This window comes from Somniosus microcephalus, chromosome 10 (assembly GCF_052327205.1).
Source record: "Somniosus microcephalus isolate GS21.2 chromosome 10, FLI_Smic_1.0, whole genome shotgun sequence".
In the NCBI taxonomy this organism is placed as follows: domain Eukaryota; kingdom Metazoa; phylum Chordata; class Chondrichthyes; order Squaliformes; family Somniosidae; genus Somniosus; species Somniosus microcephalus.
In genome coordinates this window covers 25,603,655-25,630,224 of record NC_140996.1, presented here as the reverse complement: position 1 = coordinate 25,630,224, position 26,570 = coordinate 25,603,655, and the positions used below count along the sequence as shown (strand labels likewise).

Below are 26,570 nucleotides of genomic sequence, written 5' to 3'. Positions count from 1 at the left end.
GAGGACGGCACCGTCTTGTCTTCATGCCGAACTGCGCGTGGTAGAAACACAGCCCTGTTGACTGACGAGCTGTGGCGGCGCCTGTGGGGGAGGGGCACCTCGTGGCGGCTTCCGCGGGGGATGGGCGCCTCGTGGTGGTGCAGTACTGCTGCGTGACCACGAATATTTTGTCCGCCTCTGCCGCGAGTGCCACGCAGTCTTCTACCTCGGATCTGGCCAGGGCAGCTTACACCTGCTCAGGCAGCTGGCTGAAGAAGAGTTCCCGGAAAAGGAAGCATTCCAGTTCGGCGCCCAGGAGTGTGGGCATTTGGCTCATCAATTCCGAAGGCTTGGAGTCCCCCAGCCCAGGCATGGCGAGCAATCGATGTGCGCGCTCTGATTTAGTGAGCCCGAATACTTGCAGCAACCGTGCCTTGATGGTATCATACTTGCCCTCCATTGGAGGGTTCCCGAGGAGGCTGATGATCTGCGAAGCGGTGGAGCTTTCGAGTGCCGAGACCACGTAGAGGTATTTAGTTTGATCTGCAATGATGCCTCTCAGAGCGAACTGGGCTTCGACCTGGATGAACCACGAGGTCGCCTGCTGCTCCCAGAACTGCGGTAGCTTCAACGAAACGGCGTTGGCCTCCATGTAGTGTTCTTTTCGCGAAAAACGTTCGCAAAAGACGGGGTCACCAATGTAGGAATTGCCAAATTCCTATCTAAGAACTGAGGTCGACTCAGGCGATCAAACAAACAAGTTTTAACGCAGAACTGACGAGTTTAAACAGTTTGTCGAGATCGATACAGGAGAACCACGAAAACAGGTCTTTGCTGGTCGGAGGCTCCACGAGGACTGCCAGGGCGGTCCCGTGGATGGCGTCATGACGTCATCACGTTTCTCCTGCGCTTGGGTGGTCACGTGATTAGTGGCATGACGTCATCGCGTTTACCCGCGCTTTGCCGCAGTCTTAAAGGGACCACGCCCCGTGCATGCAAACAGTATGTACAAGCACAGAAATCACTAACAGACTGGTACAGACTTAGGTTGGAGTAAAACCTCGTTAAAGGGAATTATGTACAGTTGTTCAAAATCCCTCAGTGGCTCTGCCACACTGAGCTGTTTTATCATTAGCAATTCGTGGCATTGTGTTCTCCAGCAGATTCTATAAGTTGTTATTAAATTTGAGTCGTGCTGATTATCTTTTGCCCACTATTTTCCACTCTGACTAATCTTACTTTTTTCAATTATATTTTCTTGGTTTCCATCTATTTTGTACTAATATTTTATGACTACATGCACTTTCTGTTTACAATGTGGTTTGTAATCTCTATACTAATCTATGTATTCTATAATTAAACTTCTGTATATATAGCTATTCTTTTCTTATGTTATTATCTATTGTAGGAACTAACTCACCTTATGCAGCGAGTTGTTATGATCTGGAATGCACTGCCTGAAAGGGTGGAAGAAGCAGATTCAATAGTAACTTTCAAAAGGGAATTGAATATATACTTGAAGAGGAAACATTTGCAGGGCTATGGGGAAAGAGCAGGGGAGTGGGACTAATTGGATAGCTCTTTCAAAGAGCCGGCACAGGCACGACGGGCTGAATGGGCTCCTTCTGTGCTGTATGATTCTATGGGCTGGATTTTCTCAATGGGGAGCTTTTGGAGGCGGGACTCCCACTTGTTGGGTTTCAGTCCCGCCTCCATCAAATTCTGGCCAACCCACGCTATTTTCCCTTGATTGACCTTGTTAAGCCCGCCCAGCGGGCTTAGCAGGCCTATTAAGGGAAAGCCGGTTACAGAGAACATCAACATATGACGTTTCATCTGTCCACAGATGAATTGTCATCGTTTGACAGCTCTGTGAAGCTGTCAAACACTGACATTCTCTGTAGTTTGATGAGTTCTTGAATACAAGAACTCATCAAACCTCTTTCTTTTGCAGAAATGAGATGGTTGTTGCATTGGAGAATGCAACGACCATCTGTCATCTCTGCAGCGGAGGTGTGAGACTCTCCGCATACCCACCGATTGAAGCCTGCAGGAAGAAACAAAGGTAAGTACACTTTTTCTAACACTTGCACTTACCTCAGATACTCACCTCTCCACACTTGCACCCATCACTCACCTCCACAGCACACTTTTGGATCCCTCCGACCGCCGCAGACCCACTACTCGCCTCGCTGACCCTGGCGTGTTTTGGAGCCTTCGGGAAGCCCGCACTTGTGTGGGCAAAAAGGGGATAATCCTATTTTCTGCCAGTTAACTACTTGTTAACAGGCAGTTAAGTGGTTGTAATCCCTTCCCGCCTCCAAGGAGACGGGATCTGGCGCGGGACGGCTACCCACCTCCTGGCAAGATGTCATGGAGGCGGGTTGGGCACCCGCCCCCAGATTCTGCCATTTTTCCGGCAGTCCCGCCTCCATACCCGCCTCCCCAGGGTTGGCAAGATCGCGCTCATAGATTCTGTAATAATTACTGGAATTTATAGATTTCAATAAATGTCAGCTAAATCCAAAAGAGTTTTCAGTTACGCACATTACTAAATAAATCATGCAGTATATTTTTGTTCAACTGTATAGCTTGACTCTTCCCTCAAGTTAATGTCAAAGATAATTGAACTTAAGTCTTTACAATATTTGAATGAAATTAGGCTCGGGACAAAGATTGTAAATGCAACTGGTTTTTCCTTCTTTACATATTGTGACTCTATTAAAGGAATCACTGCCAAGCTAAAAAAAGACACCATTTTTTTTGTCACAGAGATAAGTTGATTATAATGGCCCAGAAATTCGGGTCCCAACGCGTGAGTACGGACGGAGTACTCACGCGTGGACCCGATGGAAGTGCCGGTTTCTTGCATGCACTACGCATGCGCGGGAAACCGGCATTTCCGATCCTCTGAACCAAGGGGTTCAGAGGTCGAACGCGTGTGCGCAGGAGTCTGCGCGTGCGCGTTGAACTTCCTCTTTTTTTTACAGGTTTGCCCGTGCGTGAAGGCCTCTACATTTTACACATTAAAAAAACAGACGTAAGGACTTCATTTTAAAAGGTAAGTGGTCAATTAATTAAAATTAGAACATTTTTTCCACAGATTTATTATTTTTAAATACTTTACAGTAATTTAAGTGTATTTTTAGCCCCGATTTTTTATAAAATTATTTTTTTCAAAAATTTAAATTATTGTTTAAAATAGTTATTTAATGTTATTTATAGTTGATTTAAATAGTGTGATTTTTTTTCAAATTTATTTTAAGGTTAAGTACTGTTTTGGGCGCCCGGAGTTTTCATGAGTTTGACAGTTCTTTCTGTCAAACTCATGAATGAACTTTTGCATCCTCCGATTGGTTGGCCAGCGCTCACGTGATCCCAGCCGACACATTGCACTAAGTACGCCGCTGGATCACGCAAGCACAGCACGCCGGGAGCTGGACCGGGCCACAGAGAGGAAATGCACGCAGGCCCAGGCCTCAACTGCCGGCGCGCTAGGTAAGTGTAGGTCGGGGGCTTGCACCCGCGGGAAGCCCCCGACACGAATTTCTGGGCCAATGTATTAAGAGGAACAGGAAATACTGGAAACACTTGGCAGGTCAGGCAACATTCAAGCCACAGAAAAAGCTGATCTCTGGCATCAAAGGTGATGGCTGAGAGGGGACCATTTACACATTTGCAAGTTACTAATTGGCATAAATAAAATAAATCTGGTGTATTACGTCAGGGTAAACCAAGACACTAGAATAAGAGGGTATAGACTAAAACTTTCAAGAGGACAACTTAGGACAAATGTCAAGAAAAACTTCAAGCAATGCATGATCTACACTTAGATTGAGTTTTTTGGTAGGGTAGTGAAGGTGTTAACGTTAGATTCATTCAAGATACAGTTTGTAGGGGGTTTTGGTGTGTGTGACGTGTGCCCAGTCAGTTCTGCCCCTGACTGTCTCTGAGCGGTTCGAATCGCTCCCACACCCTCTGGGTTCTAGACACTGGACTTAGGTACAGGCGGCGATACAGAAAATCGAGTAGACAAGTGGTTTGGTGCAAGAAAACCAAATTTTATTAAAAGTCTGAATAAAACAAAATACTACTGAGAATTACTGGTATAGTTACAGGCATAAACAGTTAATACACTTACATGGGAATGGGGAACACACGGCACATCGAGGGAAACAAATACATTAAAATTCCCCTTATCCTTATCCCACCCCCTATACCTAACTAGATTAAGCTATGAGGGGCCAGGATTTCATGCTCACCAATTCGAAACCTGTTGCTTTAGATGGTGGGGTTTTGAGGTTCGCTCTTTCTGTCCTTTGGGGTATCTCGTCGCCACGTGATCACAGGGCGCGGCGCTCAAGTTGTTTGTGCGAGGCACCCTCCCTTTTTCTCCGTTAACGTCTTCGTCGAGTACTTCATCGCGATGGGCCTTCTTCTTCTTCGGGCGGTCGCCAACGGTATTGCTGCGGTTGGGGGTTGGTTGGCGGTCTTTACCGTTTAATGAATTTCCTACCCAAGCTTCGAACACCAGCTTATTCTTCAACTGGGCTATTACTGTCCATTGAGGTTTTACTGTCCATGCATGTAACGCCAACTTATTCACCAAACGCCAGCTTATAACTAGGCGCTTGTTCCCCAACGCGTCTTTCCGCTGCCCTTCTCTGCCTTTATTGGTTTACCGTATTCTTCGTCTCGCCTCGTCTCGTCTGCCCGTTTGTGGCCTGTGTGTCCTGTGTGGTTTCAAACTCGGGTCTCGTTCTCCTCCCGTGTTGGGCCCTCGGTGTAGTAATGGGCGTCCTTGGTGTTGAGCGGCACGGGGAGTGAGAAGAGAGCCCGCCACGAGGCCAGGGCACGAGAACGAGAGGCAAGAGATAAGAGCAAGAGCGCTACGCTACACGAGCTAACAGACCGATCACTACCAATGGGCCTACAATTATACCCGATTCTTCATTCCTTATCTGCGCGCCAAATCAGGTCAGTCCTTTGTCTAACTTTTGGCGGGCTCATTTAAAATGATTACAGCTATTTACTTTAGCGACTTCTGGAGTGGTTGTCTCTGTGTTTAATGGTTTCGATGTCCTGGCTGTTTGTTATTTATGAAACTTAATCGGGTTTGACTTGATGGCTTCTGTGAGCTGTTACCGATTAAATATGCAGAAACCTAATGGCCTCGATTTAGGCCCATTCTAACCTGATCTGTTTCAAGGCGAATGAATACATATTCTGTGTTTGCTTTAGCTGTCTGGCTCCACAAAGTCTCTTCATAGATTTATGCATCTTAAGTTTCGTTTCAGGTTTGAAAAAGGTGCCTGCCTGTTTGCAGGGCCTTGCTTTTAAAATCCTGTACTTTTGGTCATGAGTTTGCAGAAGCCATTTTGGGTACCCCTTTTTAGCAACTTTTCCATGCAGGGTCCCTTTATCCATAGCTTTTGGGGAATGTGGGAATTTTGAGAACCCTACAAGTTAGATAGCTAATCAAGTCTGCAAGTTTTCTTTTGGTTGGATGAGCTAAGATGGGCTGAATGTGTTTCTTGTGATCTTATAAACTCCATCAAGAGTTGGTGGAACTTCTACCCACCGCCCTGATCCCACCATGACCCCGGCCCACTGCCCTGATCCCACCATGACCCCAGCCCACTTCTACCCACCGCCCTGATCCCACCATGACCCCAGCCCACTTCTACCCACTGCCCTGATCCCACCATGACCCCAGCCCACTTCTACCCACTGTCCTGATCCCACCATGACCCCAGCCCACTTCTACCCACTGCCCTGATCCCACCATGACCCCAGCCCACTTCTACCCACTGCCCTGATCCCACCATGACCCCAGCCCACTTCTACCCACTGTCCTGATCCCACCATGACCCCGGCTCACGTCTGCCCACTGCCCTGATCCAACCATGACCCTGGCTCACTTCTGCCCACTGCCCTGATCCCACCATGACCCCTGCCCACTTCTGCCCACTGCCCTGATCCCACCATGACCCCTGCCCACTTCTGCCCGCTGCCCTGATCCCACCATGACCCCTGCCCACTTCTGCCCGCTGCCCTGATCCCACCATGATTTCTGCCCACTTCTGCCCACTGCCCTGATCCCACCATGACCCCAGCCCACTTCTGCCCACCACCCTGATCCCACCATGACCCCTGCCCACTTCTGCCTGCTGCCCTGATCCCACCATGACCCCTGCCCACTGCTCTGATCCCACCATGACCCCGGCTCACTTCTGCCCACTGCCCTGATCCTACCATGACCCCAGCTCACTTCTGCCCACTGCCCTGATCCTACCATGACCCCAGCTCACTTCTGCCCACTGCCCTGATCCTACCATGACCCCAGCTCACTTCTGCCCACTGCCCTGATCCTACCATGACCCTAGCTCACTTCTGCCCACTGCCCTGATCCCACCATGACCCCGGCCCACTGCCCTGGTCCCACCCTGGCTCCGGCCCATTTTCCAGGGACTGACCCTGTGTCTGTCGCCTGCAGCACCATGATGTATTACAGGCAATGTTGAAATCACTAAGTAGCAGCATAGGATGATGAGAAGCATTGCAGGATTTTTTTTGGCGAAATCCTGATGGGAAGTTAGCAGGTCATGCTTTGCCCCTGCCTGACTTGGCTGCTACTGACCTCAGCAAATTTTTCGTGGTCAGGCTAATTTAAATGCTTTTTCCGGACTCCCGGTGGGATTCCGACCCCCAGTGGGGAGCCCAGGTGGGGGAGGTGTCTGTAACAGTAAGACCAGCCAGGATGTCTGTGGAGCAGCTGAAGAGGAATCCAGATGTTTACATCTGAGGACATTTCGCTAAAGATACTGCCGCTCAGGCAACAATTAATGCGAGCGACATGGAAATGATAAATTTGATATAAATAATAGATAAGAAAAATGTAACAGCCAAATCATTTAATAAATGCTTAATATCGTGCGGACATTGAAAACGTTGAAAAATTAAATAACTACAAAGGCTGCACCAGAGCCACTGGGAGTGGAGAAGGTGCTGGCTGGTCCTTGGTGTGGAGATCCCCTATCGGTGCACGGTCAGCGGGGTGGACCGCACCCCTGGGGTCTACCTGCCTTTTTTCTGCCACATTATCGGCCTTCTCTTTGCCAGATTTTCCATGTTACCCTCCCCCTCTGCCATTCTACTGTAACCACTTACACTTCCTCTGAACCCATCTTTTGGTGTCAGTGTGGCTCAGTGGGTAGCACCTTCGCCTCTGAGTCAGATAGGTTGTGGGTTCAAGTCCCATGGCAAGAGATGTTGAGCATAAAAATCTAGGCTGACACTTCAATGCAGCACTGAGGGAATGCTGCACTGTTAGAGGTGATGCCTTTCAGATGAAATGTTAAACTTAAAGCCCTGTCTGCTTTCTCAAGTGGATGTAAAAAGATCCCATGGCACTATTTCGAAGAAGAGCAGGGGAGTTATCCCTGGTGTCCTGGCCAATATTTATCCCTCAATCAACATCACTAAAAACAGATTATCTGGTCATTATAACATTGCTGTTTGTGGGAGCTTGCTGTGTGCAAATTGGCTGCTGCATTTCCTACATTACAACAGTGACTACACTTCAATTAAAAAATAGTACTTCATTGGCTGTAAAGCGATTTGGGGCATCCGATGGTCATGAAAGACGCTATATAAATGCAGGTCTTTCTTTTTTCTTTACCTGTCTCATTATCACCTCCTTTTGCCTCGCACCATCATCTTTTTTGTCATTTAATCACTCCTGCTCGCCACCCTATCACAGACCGTTCCCTTTTGTTCTTTTCCTGCCCCCCTTTCCGTGGCTCTGCATTTGCTTAAAAGCTGTTCCTCTGTAATATCTTCCAGTTCTGATGAAAGTTCAATGACCAGAAACATTGGCTGGAATTTTGCCGGTCCTCAGAGTGCAGGATTGGAGGCGGGACCACTGTCAAAATCGCAAAGATTGACAGCGGGTAGGAAACCCGCTGTCAACCCGCCTCCAATCAAGCTTCCCAAGTGTCGGGTCCCTGATTTGCGCATGGACCCGACACCTAGCGGCGGGAAGAGGATTATAACCACTTACCTGGCTGTTAACAGGCACTTGATACTTGTTAACAGGCTCTTTTTCAATTTTGCCGCTTCTGCCTCGAGTTCCCCGACGTCCGGACACCACACCAGGTAAGTGTGACATGTTGTGAGTCTGATGTAATGTTTCTGCACTGATGACAGCTGCAGAAGTGGTGTGAAGGATCCAATGGTGCACTTGTGAGTTTCAGAGGTAAGAAAATGTTGGGAAAATCATTTTTAATGCATTTACACTTTTCTGTAGGTAACTAGTTTTGAATTGGCTGTCTAGTCTCACCTCATTGGGAAAACCTCTCTCACCAGTGACAGATTGCTTCTGTAACCTCACCTGCAGCTGCCACCTGTTCCAACCTATGGAGGGAGTCATTGGAGAGCCTGGGTGCAAGAGCTCACCTATGAACAGTCATTGTCAGTGTTTGCAGCACCTCAATGCTGTCAAACACTGAGAAATGAGCTGTCAAAAAAAATTGTGCGTGGTCCCTTTAAGAAAACTGGCAGATGATGCTTCATCAAATGACATCATCTGACCGGCTTCCTGGCAAGCCCGCATGGCATGCTTAACATGGCCAATCAACGTAAAATCACGTCCGTTGGCCGGATGCAGTTGGGGGTGGGACGGGAACCCGGAAACCAGCTGACCTGCTCCCAAGCTGCATCTATTTGCAAAATCGTGGCTGTTAACTCTGTTTCTCTCTTCACATGTTGAGTGTTTCCAGCATTTTCTGTTCTGTGGTTCAGTAGTGCTGTTCTGAAAATTGGTCTTTTCTGTGAGACGCGTAAGAACGTAACGTAACATTCCATGGGCTAGATTTTACGTTTCCCACCCCTCCCTCTGCCTGCTGCCCTGGCTCATTATATATTCATGGCAGGCTGCCGCCGGGATCCCTGGGAATGTGCGAAGACCGAGGCCTGCAAAGATAGGTGTCTGAGGAATTTTAGGAAAAGACCATGGGCTGGATTTTCATTCAGCAGTCGGGAAGGAGGTGGGACTACAACTTTCGGGTTTTAGTCCCGCCTCCATCGACTTCCAGCCAATCGACGTGATTTTCCCTTGATTGACCTTGTTGAGCCCGCCCAGCGGGCTCAGCAGGCCAATTAAGGGCCACCCAGCAACAGGTGATGTCACAGACTGAAATTTCATCTGTCAAGACCTTTTGACAGATGAAATATCAGTGTCTCACAGCTGTTTGAAGCTGTCAAACACTGACAGTCTGACTTCTAACCTGAGTCCTTCTACGCAGGCTCAGTTAGAACTCTCACTGGCACTGAAAGCTGAAGGCTGTCACTTTTGACAGATCGCAGCCGTTCTGCTTTCTGTGCCAGCTGAGTGATGGACTCCCGACGCCTAGAGGAAGAAAGGCTGTTAAGGTAATACAGGTAATTTAAACATCTGTACACACTTTAGACACATCAAACACACTTACCTTTGCACTCATGCAGTAGTGGGGTGGTGTGGTTGGCGCGTGCGCCCAGTCAGTTATGCCCCTGACTGTTTGTGAGTGGTTCGAATCGCTCCCACGCCCCTGGGTTCTAGATACCGGACTTAGGTACAGGCGGTGATACAGAAAAGACTCGAATAGACAGGTGGTTTGGATGTAAGAAAACCAAGATTTTATTAAAATAGAAATTAACACAATCTTATGAGAAGTTACAGGAAACTTTGGTTTATCCGGAGGTTATATGTCCGGAATACTCGATCTAATAGCAAAAATCAGGAGCCGTTTTCTATAAGTTTTTTTAGTTCTCTTTGCTTTTTTTCCCCCAATCAGGCACTGCAAGGTCTGTAGCTATAGCAACAGCTTCAGCTCGAGACGCTTGCAGCTGTAGCCGACTGTTTTGAAGCTGTTGCTAAGCAACAGGGTTTGTTGATTCACACGGAGCTTTTCAGTTCCGTATGTTTCAACATTAACGCTGGTATGTCCGGCACTTTTGATGGTACGGCACCAGCTCGGTCCCATCAGTGCCGGATATCAGAAAGTTTCCTGTACTAGTATAAAATTACAGGCAAATACAAATAACTATACTTATACAGGGAATGGGGAACACACGGCACATCGAGGGAAAACAACTATCTTAACAATCCCCTTATCCTTATCCCATCCCCTATACCTAACTAGATTAAGCTATGAGGGGCCAGAATTCATGCTCACCAATCCAAAATCTGCTGAATTCAAACAGCGGTGGGGCTTGGGGTTCACTCTTTGTGCTCTCTGGGGCTTGCCGTCGCCACATGGTCTCGGAGTGCTGCAAGGGCGTCTTCCAGGTACAAGTACCCCAAGGTTAAAGTCTTTGCTTGGGTACTTTACCTCGCAGGTATGATGGTTCCTCTTCCTCGAGCGGCAGTTGGAGTTTGCATGAAGACAGTCGCAGGTCAGCTGAATTGAAGGCCCGATCATTTGAAGCGTTCTTCAATCCTTTCCCGATTCATCTCATCTCATCACCTCGCCTCGTCTCATCCCGCCTCGCCTGGCCTGGTTTGTCCATGTCCTGGTGCAAGTGCCGGGCGTTCCTGATGGGATGGGAAAGGCACGGGCAGTGGCCAGGCGGCAAGCGTGGGACGGGGAAAAAGCAGCAGCCACGAGGGCGGGGAGCAGGAGGAAGAGCAAGAGAGCAAGAGAAGAGAGAGATTGCTACCCGGGGCCTTCAGTTATACTCCTTTGGATGGTCCTTATCTGTGCGCCAAATCAGGTTAGTTCATTGTCCCAATTTTGGCGGGCTAGTTTAAATAATTGTAGCAATCTAAACTAACTGTTTTTAGATGGCCGGTGATCGCACCTACTGGCCTGATGCCTGAGCTGTATTGTTATTAATGCATCTTAATCGGCCTGTCCAGCCTCAATGGCTTCCTTAAGCTGTTTCCGATTATTTATGCAAACCGCTTGATGGCCTCAAGTATAGGCCTAACTGGTTTTGGTCTGTCTATGATTTGGCTTAATGCATAATTCAAAGTCCTGCTGTCTGCTTTTCAAAATACAAAAGTCCTTCTTCACAGAAACTGCATTTTAGGTTTTGATTTCCCCAAAAGCTGCTTGTGCCACAGAGTCCAAGCTTTTAAAATCTTGCCGGCTTTCAGCCACGAGGTGCAGACGCCATCTTTGGGTACCCTTTTTTATAATGTCCATGATGTGCCTCAATGAATCCGAGACTCAACGTTAACGGAGCAAAGCAAGGCTTTTATTAACTCAGAAAGTAATACACAGTGGAGAAGTGTCTCTCATCCAGAGATCTGCTGTACTGCCTGTGAGACACGCTGGGGCCTGCTTAAGTAGGGGCCAGGTATGGGCGGAGCCCTACACACAATACAATACAGGTAAGGAAATGAAACTGAAACTAAACTCCCCTGCTTGTCACAGTCACAGGCACAATCAAATACAGAGAATACAGAGTGCCTGATGAATGGCATATTTCATCACATTCACCCCTTCTACAGATTTAGTCTGTTCGGGGGTTTGATAGTCCTCTGTGACCGACGTAGCTGTTGTGGTGCCGTGGGTGTCGGCTGGGTGTCCCCGGTGGCCTCCTGGGTCTCTGCTGGGGGCGCCGCCAGGGTTGTTGAAGGGGTAGTTGGTGGGGGCACCGTTGTTCGATGTTCTTCCGGGGTGATGAAAGGATAGTGGGTGGGTAAGAGTTGCTGTGATCGTTGTTGCTGTTGTTGTCATGGTTGTTGTCGTTACCGGCTGGGGCGATGTCTTTTATGGACACGGTGTCCTCCCTTCCGTCGGCGTGCCGGACATACGCGTATTGGGGGTTGGCGTGGAGTAGGTGCACTGACTCCACGAGAGGGTCCGTCTTGTGGCCCCTCACATGCCTTCGTACAAATACCGGACCTGGGGTGGAGAGCCATGACGGCATGGATACGCCTGAGGTGGATTTCCGGAAAAGACAAACATTCGTTCATGGGGCGTGGCATTAGTGGCAGTACACAATAGCGACCGTATCGAATGGAGCACATCTGGGAGGACTTCCTGCCAGCGGGAGATAGGGAGGCCCTTGGTCCTTAGAGCTAGAGTGACTGCTTTCCATACTGTCCCGTTCTCTCGCTCCACCCGGCCGTTACCCTGGGGGTTGTAGCTGGTGGTACGGCTCGTGTCGATCCCCCTGGACAGCATGTACTGGCGTAGCTCTTCACTCATGAAGGACGCCCCCCTATCCGTATGGATGTAGCTCGGCATACCGAACAGGCAGAACAGGCTGTTGAGGCATTTAATGACCGTGGCGCTGGTCATGTCTGGGCAGGGGAAGGCGAATGGGAAATGGGAGTATTCGTCCACAATGTTCAGGAAGTAAACATTGCGGTCGACTGACGGGAGGGGGCCCTTGAAATCTAAGCTGAGCTGCTCAAAGGGCCGTGTAGCTTTGATTAAGTGGGCTCTATCTGGGCGGTAGAACCGAGGCTTGCACTCAGCGCAAGTGCGGCAGTTCCTGGTCAGAGACCGAACTTCCTCAATCGAGTAGGGTAAGTTGCGGGACTTTATGAAGTGGAACAGCCGTGTGACCCCTGGGTGGCAGAGGTCGTTGTGGAGGGTCTGTAGCCGATCCCCGGTGGCGCTGGCACACATCCCTCGTGAGAGGGCGTCGGGGGATTCGTTAAGGGCCCCTGGCCGGTAAATGATGTCATACTCGAAGGTGGAGAGCTCGATCCGCCACCTGAGAATCTTATCATTTTTAATCTTCCCCTTCTGTTTATTATTAAACATAAACACTACTGACCGCTGGTCGGTAAGTAGGGTGAAGCGTTTGCCGGCTAGGTAGTGGCGCCAGTGGCGCACTGCCCCCATGATGGCTTGGGCCTCCTTTTCCACGGAGGAGTGTCTGATCTCGGGCCCTTGGAGGGTCCTCGAGAAGAAAGCTACGGGCCGCCCCGCCTGGTTGAGGGTGGCCGCCAAGGCAAAGTCAGACGCATCACTTTCCACTTGAAAGGGAGTGTTCTCGTCCACTGCCTGTAGCGTGGCCCGTTCAACATCCCGCTTAATGCTTTTGAAGGCGGCGTGGGCCTCAGCAGAGAGCGGAAAAGAGGATGCTTTCAAGAGGGGGCGGGCTTTGTCGGAGTAGTTGGGGACCCATTGGGCACAATAAGAAAATAACCCCAGGCACATTTTCAGGGCTTTGGGAGTGTTGGGCAGGGGCAGCTCCCGTAGGGGGCGCAATCGGTCGGGGTCTGGTCCGATTTCCCCATTCTCCACCACGCTGCCTAGTATGCAGAGGTGCGTGGTGTTGAAAACGCACTTGTCCTCGTTGTAAGTGAGGTTGAGTTTTTGTGCGGTTTTCAGGAACCTTTCGAGGTTCGAGTCATGATCCTGCTGGTTGTGACCGCAGATGGTGACATTGTCGAGGTAGGGGAAGGTTGCCTGCAAGTGGTGGTCATCGACCATGCGGTCCATCTCCCTCTGGAAGACCGAGACCCCATTCGTCACCCCAAAGGGGACTCTGAGGAATTGGTAGAGGCGTCCGTTCGCCTCGAAGGCGGTGTACGGGCGGTCCTCTGGTCTGATAGGGAGCTGGTGGTACGCTGACTTGAGGTCGATGGTGGAGAACACCCGGTATTGGGCAATTTGGTTCACCATTTCTGATATGTGGGCTAGCGGGTAGGCGTCTAGTTGGGTGTACATGTTGATCGTTTGGCTATAGTCGATCACCATCCGTTTCTTCTCGCTACCCCTCACCACCACCACTTGGGCGCGCCACGGGCTGTTGCTGCGTTCAATAACGCGCTCCCTCAGCAGCCTGTCCACCTCGGTCGCGATAAACCGCCTGTCCTCCCAGCTGTACCTCCTGCTTTTGGTCGCTATTGGCCGGCAGTTGGGAGTAAGGTTCGCGAACAGCGAAGGTGGCTTTACCTTCAGGGTAGCCAGACCGCACACTGTGAGGGGCGGCTGGGACCCACCGTAATTGAGCGTGATGCTTTGGTGGTGGCACTGGAAATCCAGGCCCAAGATCACGCTCGCACATAGACTCTTCATGATTAGTAATTTAAAATTATCGTATACAGTTCCGTTAACGGACAATTGTACCGCGCAGTAACCCATAATGGTCGATGTCTGGGTTTTATCAGCCATAGAGATGGTGCCCCGAGCAGGGACCACCGTTAGAGAGAGTTGTTGTGCTAGTTCAGGGTGGATTAAACTCTCCGTGCTTCCACTGTCAATTAAACATTTAACCCCGCACCCGTTTACCTCGATGTCCACCATTGATTTGGATAGCGGGTGCGGTCTGGTCTGGTCCACTGTGACCGATGCCACTGTAGGGCCCTGATCGAGACAAGATGGCGTCCACGCTGTCTGCTCACAAGATGGCGGACCCCACGAGGTCGGGCAAGATGGCGTCCAAGATGGCCGCTCCCACGGCGCACACGCGGCGGTGGCGGGTTTTCCAGCGGGGTTCCCTCTGCACACCTTCCCGAAGTGCCCCTTGTTACCGCACTTAAAGCAGGTGGTGCCTTTCGCCGGGCACAGGTTTCTGGTGTGCTTCGGCTGCCCGCAGAAGTAGCAGTTGGGGCCCCGACGCGTTGCGGCTGTCGTAGGGCTTCTGGGGGGAGAGCAGGGCCCCGACGGTGTCGGGCTGCCGGGCGGGGAAGATGCCTTCCAAGATGGCGGCGCCCTTGGTGCACACGTGGCGGCGTGGGCGGCGTGGGCTGAAGAGTAGGCGTCCGAGTTTGTCTGGGCCACATCCAGGGATCGCGCTGTGTCCACAGCCTGGTTCAGGTCCAATCCCGTTTTTTCCAGTAGTCTCTGCCGGATGTAAGTGGAGCTGAGGCCTGTGATAAAGGCATCGCGAACAAGCTCGTCAGTGTACACTGCGGCTTTTACATCTTGGCACTTGCAGTCTTTGCCAAGCATTTTCAGGGTGACTAGGAACTCATCCAGCGATTCCCCAGGTCGCTGTGTGCGAGTAGCGAGCAGATGCCTAGCGTACACCTCATTCGTAGGCTGCTGGTAATGCGCCTTTAGGATGTCGCAGGCGGCCGGGTACGTGTCGGCGTCTTGGATGAGGGGGTAAACCCGGTGGCTTACCCAATTCCGCAGGATTCCGAGTTTCATACTTTCAGCGTCCGTAGCGTCTGTGATGGCTGCGGAATTGTCCAGGAAGAATTCCATACACTTAAACCAGTGTCCGAATCGTGCCGATGCGTCCGAAGCATGCGGATCCAAATCCAAACGTTCGGGTTTCAAGAGTTGATCCATTGCGTTGAAAATTGAGTTAATAAAATTGATGTGCCTCAATGAATCCGAGACTCAACGTTAACGGAGCAAAGCAAGGCTTTTATTAACTCAGAAAGTAATACACAGTGGAGAAGTGTCTCTCATCCAGAGATCTGCTGTACTGCCTGTGAGACACGCTGGGGCCTGCTTAAGTAGGGGCCAGGTATGGGCGGAGCCCTACACATAATACAATACAGGTAAGGAAATGAAACTGAAACTAAACTCCCCTGCTTGTCACAGTCACAGGCACAATCAAACACAGAGAATACAGAGTGCCTGATGAATGGCATATTTCATCACAGTCCACGCAGGGTCCCTTTTATTAATAGTAACCTTTGGGGAAATGTGGAAATTTTGCGAATCCTACAATGCACCCATCACTCACCTGAACACCGACATCGCGACCCCTCCAAGTCCTTCAACCCGACGGCCCGCCTGCTCTAACCTTGCGTGGTTTGGAGCCGTCGGGATTCCCACACGACACCCCTCAAAATAGGGATTAGGCTAAAAACTGCCTGTTAACTACCTGTTAACAGGCAGTTAATTGGCACTAATCCCTTCCCGCCTCGGGTCGGCGGGTCCCAGTGCGGGGCGGGTACCCGCCTCCCTTGAAACTTACGTGGAGGTGGGTTTTGGGCGGGATGGTGTCAGGACCCCCGAATTCGGGATTTTTGCCCCCCGCACGCCTAAAAGCCCTCCTCATGGCACACTGAAAATCTGGCCCCATTTGTCCCAACACACATTTTTGGTTGCCCACCTGCCCACCATGGGGAAAGATCTCCTCAGTAAGCCTTGCGTAACAGAATTGTAAATCCACTTGTGGCTCACAGAGGAAATTTGCTCCCGTTTTCATCAGTTTTCTCTAGAGGTGTGTCTAATCACATCTTGGACCCATTTATAATAATTTTTTCAACAGCCTTCCCTGGTAACTTATTCCATATGTCTATTACTCCTTTATGTGAAATAGTCCTGTCTCAATTTTAAGATTATGTCCCCTACATTTTGAACCCTCTGGGAGTGTGAAAAATCTGGCAGGTTAACACTAAGAAAAATATGGAATCAATTAAACTGTTGAGATATTTTGAAGAGTGCGTACAAGAGATCACAGGGACAAACTACATAGTACAGAAGTAAGTTTTTTGTTTAATACTCTACTTACTCTGCTTTTCCCTCTTAGCTTTCACATTCCCCTGCCTCCTGAAGTGAATTCCTCCTGTTGCTTCATTTTCTCTACTGCTGTTTTTTTTAATACTCATTGAAACTTATAACATTTTAACAGGACTAGACAGACTAGGTGCAGGAAGGATGTTCCCGATGGCGGGGGAGTCCAGAACCAGGGGTCACAGTATAAAGATAAGGGGTAAGCGATTTAGGACAGAGATGAGGAGGAATTTCTTCACCCAGAGAGTGGTGAACCTGTGGAATTCTCTACCACAGAAGGCAGTTGAGGCCAATTCATTAAATATATTCAAGAAGCAGTTAGATATATTTCTTAAGGCTAAAGGGATCAAGGGATATGGAGAGAAAGCAGGGACAGGGTACTGAATTTGGATGATCAGCCATGATCTCATTAAATGGCGGAGCAGGCTCGAGGGGCCGAATGGCCTACTCCTGCTCCTATCTTCTATGTTTCTATGTTTCTATGCAGCAAGACATCCTTGCTCCTGTACTCGAATCCTCTCGCTATGAAGGCCAACATACCATTTGCCTTCTTAACCGCCTGCTGCACCTGCATGCTTACCTTCAGCGACTGGTGCACAAGGACACCCAGGTCTCTTTGCAGTTCCCCTTCTCCCAATCTATTGCCATTCAGATAATAATCTACCTTTCTGTTTTTGCCACCGAAGTGGATAACCTCGCATTTATCCACATTATACTGCATCTGCCATGCATTTGCCCAATCACCCAACCTGTCCAAATCATCCTGGAGTTTTTCTGCATCCTCCTCACAGCACACACTCCCACCCAGCTTTGTGCCGTCTGCAAACTTGGAGATATTACATCTAGTTCCCTCATCTAGAACATTAATATATATTGTGAATAGCTGGGGTCCAAGCACCGATTCCTGCGGTACCCCACTAGTCACTGCCTGCCACTCGGAAAAAGACCCGTTTATTCCAACCCTTTGCTTCCTGTCTGCCAACCAGTTCTCTATCCAAGACAGTACTCTACCCCCAATCCCATGTGCTTTAACTTTACACGCTAATCTCTTATGCGGGACCTTATTGAAAGCCTTCTGAAAGTCCAAATACACCACATCCACTGATTCTCCCTTATCTATTCTACCAGTTACACCCTCAATATATTTTTTAAAAACTGCCTTGCAGTTTTTGGCACGGAGCTCCATGTATTGGGTCTCCCTCACTTCTATACTATTTCGGTGACATCACCGACAGGGCGTATCCCTGTGCAGCTTGAAGCTGATCTACAGCAAGAGCCATGAGTTTCGGCCAGACTGTGAGCAACTCCGGAACCACCTGAATATAAGAAATTATACGACTGGCTACCCTCAGTTGACAGAATGGTTTCCCAGGACTCTGGCTGACTTAAAGTCAGGATTCCAGCTGTTTCCAATGGAGCTGCTCCTGGTCACCTGGGATCGTCTATGGCAGTAACAGAATTGAGGTCTTGTAAAAGAATCAATCAAAACTTGCCTGAGGTTAATATTTTCTTCTACAAAGTGGGGGATACTTTGAACATTCCTTTAAATATTTGAAAGTATATTTAATCTTACCCAGAACTCTACCAGCCACATTTTACATTGTGCAAAGTCACGCATCTCCATCATCCCTGTCCTCACTGGCTCTCCGTTGCCCCAGCACATTGATTTCACAGTCCGCGTCTTTGCTTATATATCGCTATAGCCTCACTCCACTCCACCTCTGTAAACTCCTCTAGCCCTGTATTCCAGCTTACACCCTCCTCTCACCCAATTTGCGCCTTTTAAGCGCTGCCCCTCCCTCCGCTCCACCATCAGCGGGAGAGCCTTTAGCCATCATGCCTCAGCATTCTGAGACGCTCTCCTCAGTTTCAAAGACCTCTTTAAAACTTACCTCTTTCTCTTCTCCTTCGGTCACCTCTCCTAATCCTCCTCCCAAACTGCTTTTTGATGTCCATTTCCCGCTTTGTAAAGCACCGTGGAACACATTACTACATTTGACTACTTTATTCAAGTGCCAAAGTCTCAGTCTTGTTATTCTTATCATAAGAATCTACTTCCTTTCCACATCACTTAAAGTGCTTTTAAATGTTCCGTGTTCCTTGGTCTTATTTTCCATTGTTACCATCCACTAAACTCTGCTCAGATCTGTTCTCATCACCCAAAGTCTTGTACATTATGTATTGCTCATTTGATTTATGTTTCAATAAAGTATCATATCAAACAATTTAATGATCACTGGAGCCCAACTATTCACATTTCGAGTGGTTGTTAAGCACTAAATATAATTTGGTACTTTGCCTCAGTAACCTGTTTTGCATGTTGCATTAAGAAGCAATTCTCTTCAGAGATGCCAACAGTCCTATAAATGGGGTGTCAGAAATGCAGCTTAGCATTGTAACCTGTGGGTGTGGTACCCAGATGTTTTCACTCTGTTACATTTTTGTTTTTTTTTGTTTTTCATACAGACCCCAGCATCTGCAATATTTGACCCCTTGTGACCCCACCTCATTGTTCTTTGATGTAATGTTTTCCTGACTGACCTGTTTGGACACCATTCACGCCTTTGATCGCTGTGATTATCTCTCTGCTGAGGTGTGATAAATGGCAGTTGGAAAGATTACCTGTAAACATCTGACATTATTCTCTGACTATATAAGCTGCGTCTTTATGCATTTCTCCACTTCACCTGACGAAGGAGCAGCGCTCCGAAAGCTTGTGATTTCAAATAAAGCTGTTGGACTATAACCTGGTGTTGTGTGACTTCTTACATTATGTAAAGAAAACCCAGTGGATAACTGGGAAATAGCTTTTTAAGCTGGCTGAATTGTGCAAGCTATGAAACTGTTCCTTACAGTAGGAAAACAGGAGTCAAAGACGAAGATATTAGGAGGGGTAACAAAAATCTTGGTTGAAGTGGTGGGTTTTAAAAAGGGTCTTAAAGGAGGAGAGGAAACTGTGAGGTGGAGGGTTTCAGAGTGTGGGGCCTAGGCGGCTGAAGGCATTGCCACTAATGGTTGACCAAGAGAGGTGAGGATGCACAAGAGGCCAGAGTCACAGTTAAAGGAGGTCACACTGGCAAAGCCTATGTCATGCTTGTATAGGGGTATGGTAGTATAGTGGTTATGTTGCTGGACTAATAATCCAGAGCCCTTGACTAATGATCTGACAACATGAGTTCAAATTCCACCACGCACAACTAAGAAATTCAGTTAATCCAATAAATCTGGAATAATATGTGACCAGTAATTGCTGTAAAAACCCATCTGGTTCACAAATGTCCTTTAGGGAAGGAAATTTGCTGTCCTTACCTGGTCTGGCCTACATGTGGCTCCCGACCCCACAGCAGTGTGGTTGAATCTTAACTGCCCTCTGAAATGGCCCAGCAACCCACTCAGTTGCCGCCACCACCTTCTCAAGGGCAATTAAGGATGGGCAATAAATGCTGGCCAACGATGTCCACATCCTGTGAATGCATGTAATTTTTTTTTTACCTGTTTGGCTCAAATATCATATTTGTAAAATAGTAATGCAATCACAACTGTTTTGCATGGCCAGTGCAGAGGTTGGACTTTGCTTTTGTTTTCTGCTGTCCCCTCATTTAATTCAGCTAGTGCGCTCCCAGCATGATACGCATCATGGACTGGGGGAGTTGACTTCCTGGGCAGGAGCAGAAATGTGCTGGCGCAACTTCACAAAGTGATACATGCGCTTCCTGTTGGCGGCAAAGTTTAAAATTGGCCATCTCCAGTTGTGCTGTGTGCTGAGGTGAGGCAGGAGACTGCCAAGCCTAGAAATTTTAGGCCATTTTAGATGTGGAAATCATGTAATCTGAGTAGGGGTTGGGGAAGAGTTTGGGGGTAGAACCATTTCAGCCGCCTTCTGGCAAAGTTGAAAAATTGACGGAAGGGAGGGCAGCCACTTTTTCTCCCTTGCCCCTCCCCCCCACACCCCATAATAGGCTGGGGTCATGGTGGGGTCAGATCAGCAGGCAAAGGTTCCACCCCAAGTCTGTAGGTGTGGGAATTGTGCAAGCCTCCTGTGCCTCCAATACAGAAAAACCAGGAATAGCGCAAGTTTGCATGAAACGAGAGCAAGGGCAAAGATTCGGGTTGCCAACTCTGGTTGGACATGTTCTTGGAGGTTTCGTCACATGACCTTCTGCCTCCAAACCGCCCCCCGCCCCATCCCGCCCCCACACTCCTGCCATTGGTTACCTGACACGCCCATACTTGTGGTGCATCAATTTCCCACAGCAATTGGAAAGCGAATAGACTCTTCATCACCCGATTGGATGATCTTTGACTGTCAGTCGAACAGCCTTTTTTCCTGTCTCAGATGTTTTTATACGTAATAACCAAAGTGTTCAAAGAAAATCTTTCAAAAAACACAACGATTTTTTATTGCCCCTGGGTTGCTCGCAGTAGTTGCCCTGGAGATTCGCCTTTTATTCCTGGAGACTCCAGGGCAATCGATACCATCCAGGACAAAGCAGCCCGTTTGATTGGCACCCCATCCACCACCTTAAACATTCACTCCCTCCACCACCAGCGTACTGTGGCTGCAGTGTGCACCATCTACAAGGTGCACTGCAGCAACTCGCCAAGGCTTCTTCAACAGCACCTTCCAAACCCGTGACCTCTTCCACCTAGAAGGACAAGGGCAGCAGACGTATGGGAACACCACCACCTCCAAGTTCCCCTCCAAGTCACACACCATTCTGACTTGGAAGTATATCGCCGATCCTTCATCGTCGCTGGGTCAAAACCCTGGAACTCCCTCCCTAACAGCACTGTGGGAGTACCATCACCACACGGACTGCAGCGGTTCAAGAAGGCAGCTTACCACCACCTTCTCAAGGGCAACTAGGGATGGGCAATAAATGCTGGCATTGCTAGCGATGCCCAGATCCCATAAGTGAATTAAAAAAAAATCCCGGAGGGTTGGCAATCCTAGCACAGATTCTCTGCCTCCTCTGCACCTGGTGTGTGCCTGTACTGCTAGTGCACAGATGTGGAATTTCACCCCTACATCACTTGAGCAATGGAACGAGCTGGGAGTCATGGTTGCTCTGGTGTCGTTTGGGAGGCAGCAGAGCTCAGCCTGCTCTAACTGAAATGCATGACGTTCACCGGTTTTATACTGATTGAAAAAAGCTGCCTGTCATCCCAGCTCTACTCAGTCATAAAAATGGAATTGCAGTACACGTGGATGCATTAGTTTCAAGAATTAAAAAAAAGTAAAATGGAATATAACTGCTAACCATTATAACTGGTACCTTTATAACGCGCTTACACTGATATACAGGCACTCACTGCCAGCTTAACAGTGCATTCTTTGTATCATCGTGCCTAAAGTCTGCACGCAGATTTAGCACCAGTGTGTAATAGAAAAATTATTTGAGTGTGGCTGCTAACTTGGCGCAGGCTTTGTGCAGCTGACCTGCTTGGAATTGGTTTTGCTTCTTTAGCTGCAGCCACTTCAGTCCCTTTTCCAAGATCCTGTTCAGCCCTTTAACTGCATCGAGCCCCTTGAATACAGAAGTTGTGCCTTTAATCCGCCACCTTCCTGAATTTTCCAGGCCCTTACCTATCCCTAAAAATAAAAACTACAATGTGTTAAATATTGAAAAATCAACAACTATAAAAATAAATCACAAAAATGATCCATCCCATTTTCCCAAACAACTTTCATCCACAAAGGCCTACTCTCTCTCTCAGAGGCATCAGGTTTGCTTTCTGCTTTGACCCTGGAGCTTGCATCCTTCAGCTGGGACTTGGGTTGTGATATATTGCAGGCCAATATGCATTGGCAACCTTTCAAGCCTCCATAGTGCATCTCAAGGCAATTTTCAGGCATTTCTCCTAAAGTGGGTATCGAAATTTACAGGCGAAAGATGAGTTAACCATCTATGGAGCAGGATCTGAAGGGTTCTTAATAGGTGGACACTCTTGCCACGAGGAGCAGACACAGGAGCGGCCAGTTCTGACGAAGGGTCATCGACCTGAAACGTTAATTCTGTTTCTCTCTCCACAGATGCTGCCTGACCGGCTGAGTATTTCCAGCATTTTCTGTTTTTATTACAGGAAAACCTTCCCTTGTGTCGGTTAATAGCACCACTCTACCCATGGCAGTGATAGTTACAATTGCTATATTTCAATATAAGAAATGTGTGCGGAGAGAGTGGTGGTACAGTGAGTATTTAAACTCACTTTCGCGGGCTTTTTTACAGATGGCGGTGTCGGGAGCGGAGAGAGCGGCAGTACAGTAAGTATTTAAACTCACTTTCGCGGGCTTTTTTGTGCAGGCCAGTGTCGGGAGAGGAGAGAGCGGCAGTACAGTGTGTATTTAAACTCACTTTCGCGGGTTTTTTTCTTCAGAGGCCGGTGTTGGGAGTGGAGAGAGCGGTGGTGCAGTGAGTATTTAAGCTCACTTTCGCGGGCTTTTTTCCTCAGAGGTTTACCAATCTCACAGACATTCCAGAGCCACGACACAATTCAAAAAGTGACGTGGGCAAGAGGAAGCAGCTGATTGGGTGAGTACGGCCAGGTGAGTATTTATACTACTCTATAGTTTGGCAGTTAAGGTTAATAGTTTATAAAGTTTAGAAGGTCTTAATTTTTGTGGTTATAGTTTCTAAGGTCTCTGTTGTGTAGCGGGGAGTACTAGTAAACAAGGGCCCTTGAGTATATCATTTAATTGTGGTGTAATTAGTGGTATTGATTTGATTTAATTTAATTTAAATTAATTAAAGGGTAAGTCATGGCAGCACTGCTTGGCCCTGTGGCATGCTCCTCCTGCGCTATGTGGGATATCAGGGACACTTCCTGTGTCCCTGACGACCATGTGTGCGGGAAGTGTATCCAGCTGCAGCTACTGGCAGACCGCATTGCGGTGCTGGAGCTGCGAATGGATACATACTGGAGCATTCGCAATGCTGAGGACATCGTGGATAGCACATTCAAGAGTTGGTCACACCGCAGGTAAAGGCTGCACAGGCAGGAAGGGAATGGGTGACCACCAGGCAGAGTAGTAGGCACAGGCAGGTAGTGCAGGGAACACCTGTGGCCAACCCCTCTCAAACAGATATACCACTTTGGATATTGTTGGGGGAGATGGCAGCAGCAGCCGACTTCCTGGCTCCATGGGTGGTTCTGCTGCACAGGACGGGAGGAAAAAGAGTGGGAGAGCTATAGTGATAGGGGATTCTATTGTAAGGGGAATAGATAGGCATTTCTGCGGCCACAAACGAGACTCCAGGATGGTATGTTGCCTCCCTGGTGCAAGGGTCAAGGATGTCTTGGGGCGGCTGCAGAGCATTCTGGAGGGGGAGGGGGAACAGCCAGTTGTCGTGGTGCATATAGGTACCAACGATTTAAGAAAAAATGGGATGAGGTCCTAAAAGCTGAATATAGGGAGTGAGGAGATAAATTAAAAAATAGGACCACAAAGGTAGTAATCTCAGGATTGCTACCAGTGCCACATGCTAGTCAGAGTAGAAATAGAAGAATTTTTCAGATGAATACGTGGCTAGAGGAATGTTGCAAGGGGGAGGGATTCAAATTCCTGGGACATTGGAACCGGTTAAGGGGGAGGTGGGACCAGTACAAACTGGATGGTTTGCACCTGGGCGGGACCGGGACCGATGTCCTAGGGGGAGTGTTTGCTAGTGCAGTTGGGGAGGGTTTAAACTAAAATGGCAAGGGATTGGGAACCTGTGCAGGGAGACAGAGGAAAGGGAAGCATGGGTTGAAACAAAAGACAGGAAGGAGAAAAGCAAAAGTGGAAGGCAGAGAAATCAAGGGTGTAAATCAAACAGGGCTACAGTAAATAATAATTCTAAAAGGACTAAGAGTGCAAAAAAAAACAAGCCTAAAGGCTTTGGGCTAGATTTTCAGTATAGACAGTTTTGGGGCGCTAACCTTAGCGCCCGCCCGAAGTTAGCGCCCGCCCCAAAGTAGCGCCCCGTTGCCGGAAATTCAGTGGCTTCGCCCTAAGAGGTTGGTGGAGCGCTAAAAGAGGCGTTCCACTACTATCTTTAGGCGCTAAGCCGGCGGTGCAGAGCGCAGCGCCCGAGCTCAGGCGCAGCGCACGGCAGACACTCTGGTGCCAGTGAGCTCTTAAAGGGGAAGGGTGCATGTGTTTTTTTCGGAGGAGGTGGTGGTGGTGGTGGTGGTGGTGGTGGTGGTGGTGGTGGTGGTGGTGGTGGTGGTGGTGGAGGATCCTTCCACACAACACATGCAGACTGCCGTTTATAGTGCAGGAGGAGTGCCCTTTAATTTGCGCTCCCCAGGGTGTGTTGCGTTCCATTTTACAAACGCTCTGGACGCCAGCCGCAGAATGGGGCGGTCCGACTGAAGTTTGGATTCGGGGCGGCCAAAGGGCGTTGCACGAGGATGTGACGTCATTTTCTGCGCGCGCATCCGGGCGGCCGCTAAACTTTGCGCCGGCGCTAACGGGCAACTTAATTTGGGGCGGGGCGCAAACTGCGCTGCGCCCGGGCGCTACACGAATAGTGCCCGAAAATCACTTCTCTTAAGGCGCTAACTGCTGGTGCAAGCAACTGAAAATCTAGCCCTTTGTGTCTTAATGCGAGGAGCATTCGTAATAAGGTGGATGAATTAGCTGCGCAAATAGATGTAAACGGATATGATATAATTGGGATTACGGAGACATGGCTCCAGGGTGACCAAAGCTGGGAATTCAACATCCAGGGGTATTCAATATTCAGGAAGGACAGGCAAAAAGGAAAAGGAGGTGGGGTAGCATTGCTAGTTAATGAGGCAATTAACACAATAGTAAGGAAGGATATTAGCTCTGATGATGTGGAATCTGTATGGGTAGGGCTGAGAAATACCAAGGGGCAGAAAATGTTAGTGGGAGTTGTATACAGACCCCCAAACAGTAATGCTGAGGTTGGGGTTGGCATTAAACGGAAAATTAGAGACATGTGCAATAAGGGCACAGCAGATATCATGGGTGACATTAATCTACATATAGATTGGGCTAACCAAATTAGTAACAATACTGTGGAGGAGGAATTCCTGGAGTGGAAACGGGATGGTTTCCTGGGCCAATATGTCGAGGAACCAACTAGAGATCAGGCCATCTTAGACTGGGTATTATGTAATGAGAAAGGATTAATTAGCAATCTTGTTGTGTGAGGCCCCTTGGGGAGGAGCGATCATAATATGCTGGAATTCTTCATTAAGATGGAGAGTGAAGTAGTTGACTCAGAGACTAGGGTCTTGAAATAAATGAAACTATGATGGTATGAGGCGTGAGATAGCTAGAATGGATTGGGGAGTATTACTTAAAGGGTTGACGGTGGATAGGCAATGGCAAATATTTAAAGATCACATGGATGAGCTATAGAATTTGTTCATCCCTGTTTGGCATAAAAATAAAACAAAAAAGGTGACTCAACTATGGCTAACCAGAAAAATTAGGGATAGCATAAGATCCAAGGAGAGGACATATAAATTGGCCAGAAAAAGCAGCAAACCTGAGGATTGGGAGCAGTTTAGGATTCAGCAAAGGAGGACAAAGGGATTAATTAAGAGGGGGAAAATAGAATATGAGAGTAAGCTTGCAGGGAACATAAAAACTGACTGTAAAAGCTTCTATAGATATGTGAAGAGAAAAAGATTGGTGAAGTCAAGCGTAGGTCCCTTGCAGTCAGAATCAGGGGAATTTATAATGGGGAACAAAGAAATGGCAGACCAATTAAATACATACTTTGGTTCTGTCTTCACAAAGGTGGACACAAATAACCTCCCAGAGATGTCGGGGAACATAGGGTCTAATGAGAGGGAGGAATTGAATGAAATCAGTATTTGTAGGGAAATGGTGTTAGGGAAATTGACGGGATTGAAGTCTGATAAATCCCCAGGTCCTGATAATCTACTCCTACGGTACTTAAGGAAGTGGCCCTAGAAATACTAGATGCATTGATGGTCATCTTCCAAAATTCTATAGACTCTGGAACAGTTCCCATGGATTGGAGGGTAGCTAATGTAACCCCACTATTTAAAAAAGGTGGTAGAGAGAAAACGGGGAATTATAGACCGGTAAGCCTGACATCAGTAGTGGGGAAAATGCTAGATTCCATTATAAAAGATGAAATAGCAGAACACTTGGAAAACAGTGACCGGATCGGACAAAGTCAA

At 48.4% G+C, this 26,570-nt stretch overlaps 1 long non-coding RNA gene across 2 annotated transcripts; it reads left to right on the top strand.

The window, feature by feature from the left end:
• Window positions 1-2,789: 2,789 nt before the first annotated feature.
• Window positions 2,790-19,149, top strand: LOC147111473 (uncharacterized). 2 transcript variants are annotated; one of them, XR_015079838.1, is made up of 3 exons: window positions 2,790-3,040; window positions 10,357-10,731; window positions 18,870-19,149. It is a non-coding gene; the product is annotated as an uncharacterized LOC147111473 (long non-coding RNA). The 2 variants fall into 2 exon arrangements; XR_015079839.1 differs by lacking the exon at window positions 2,790-3,040 and adding an exon at window positions 3,177-3,477.
• The last annotated feature ends 7,421 nt before the right edge of the window (window positions 19,150-26,570 follow it).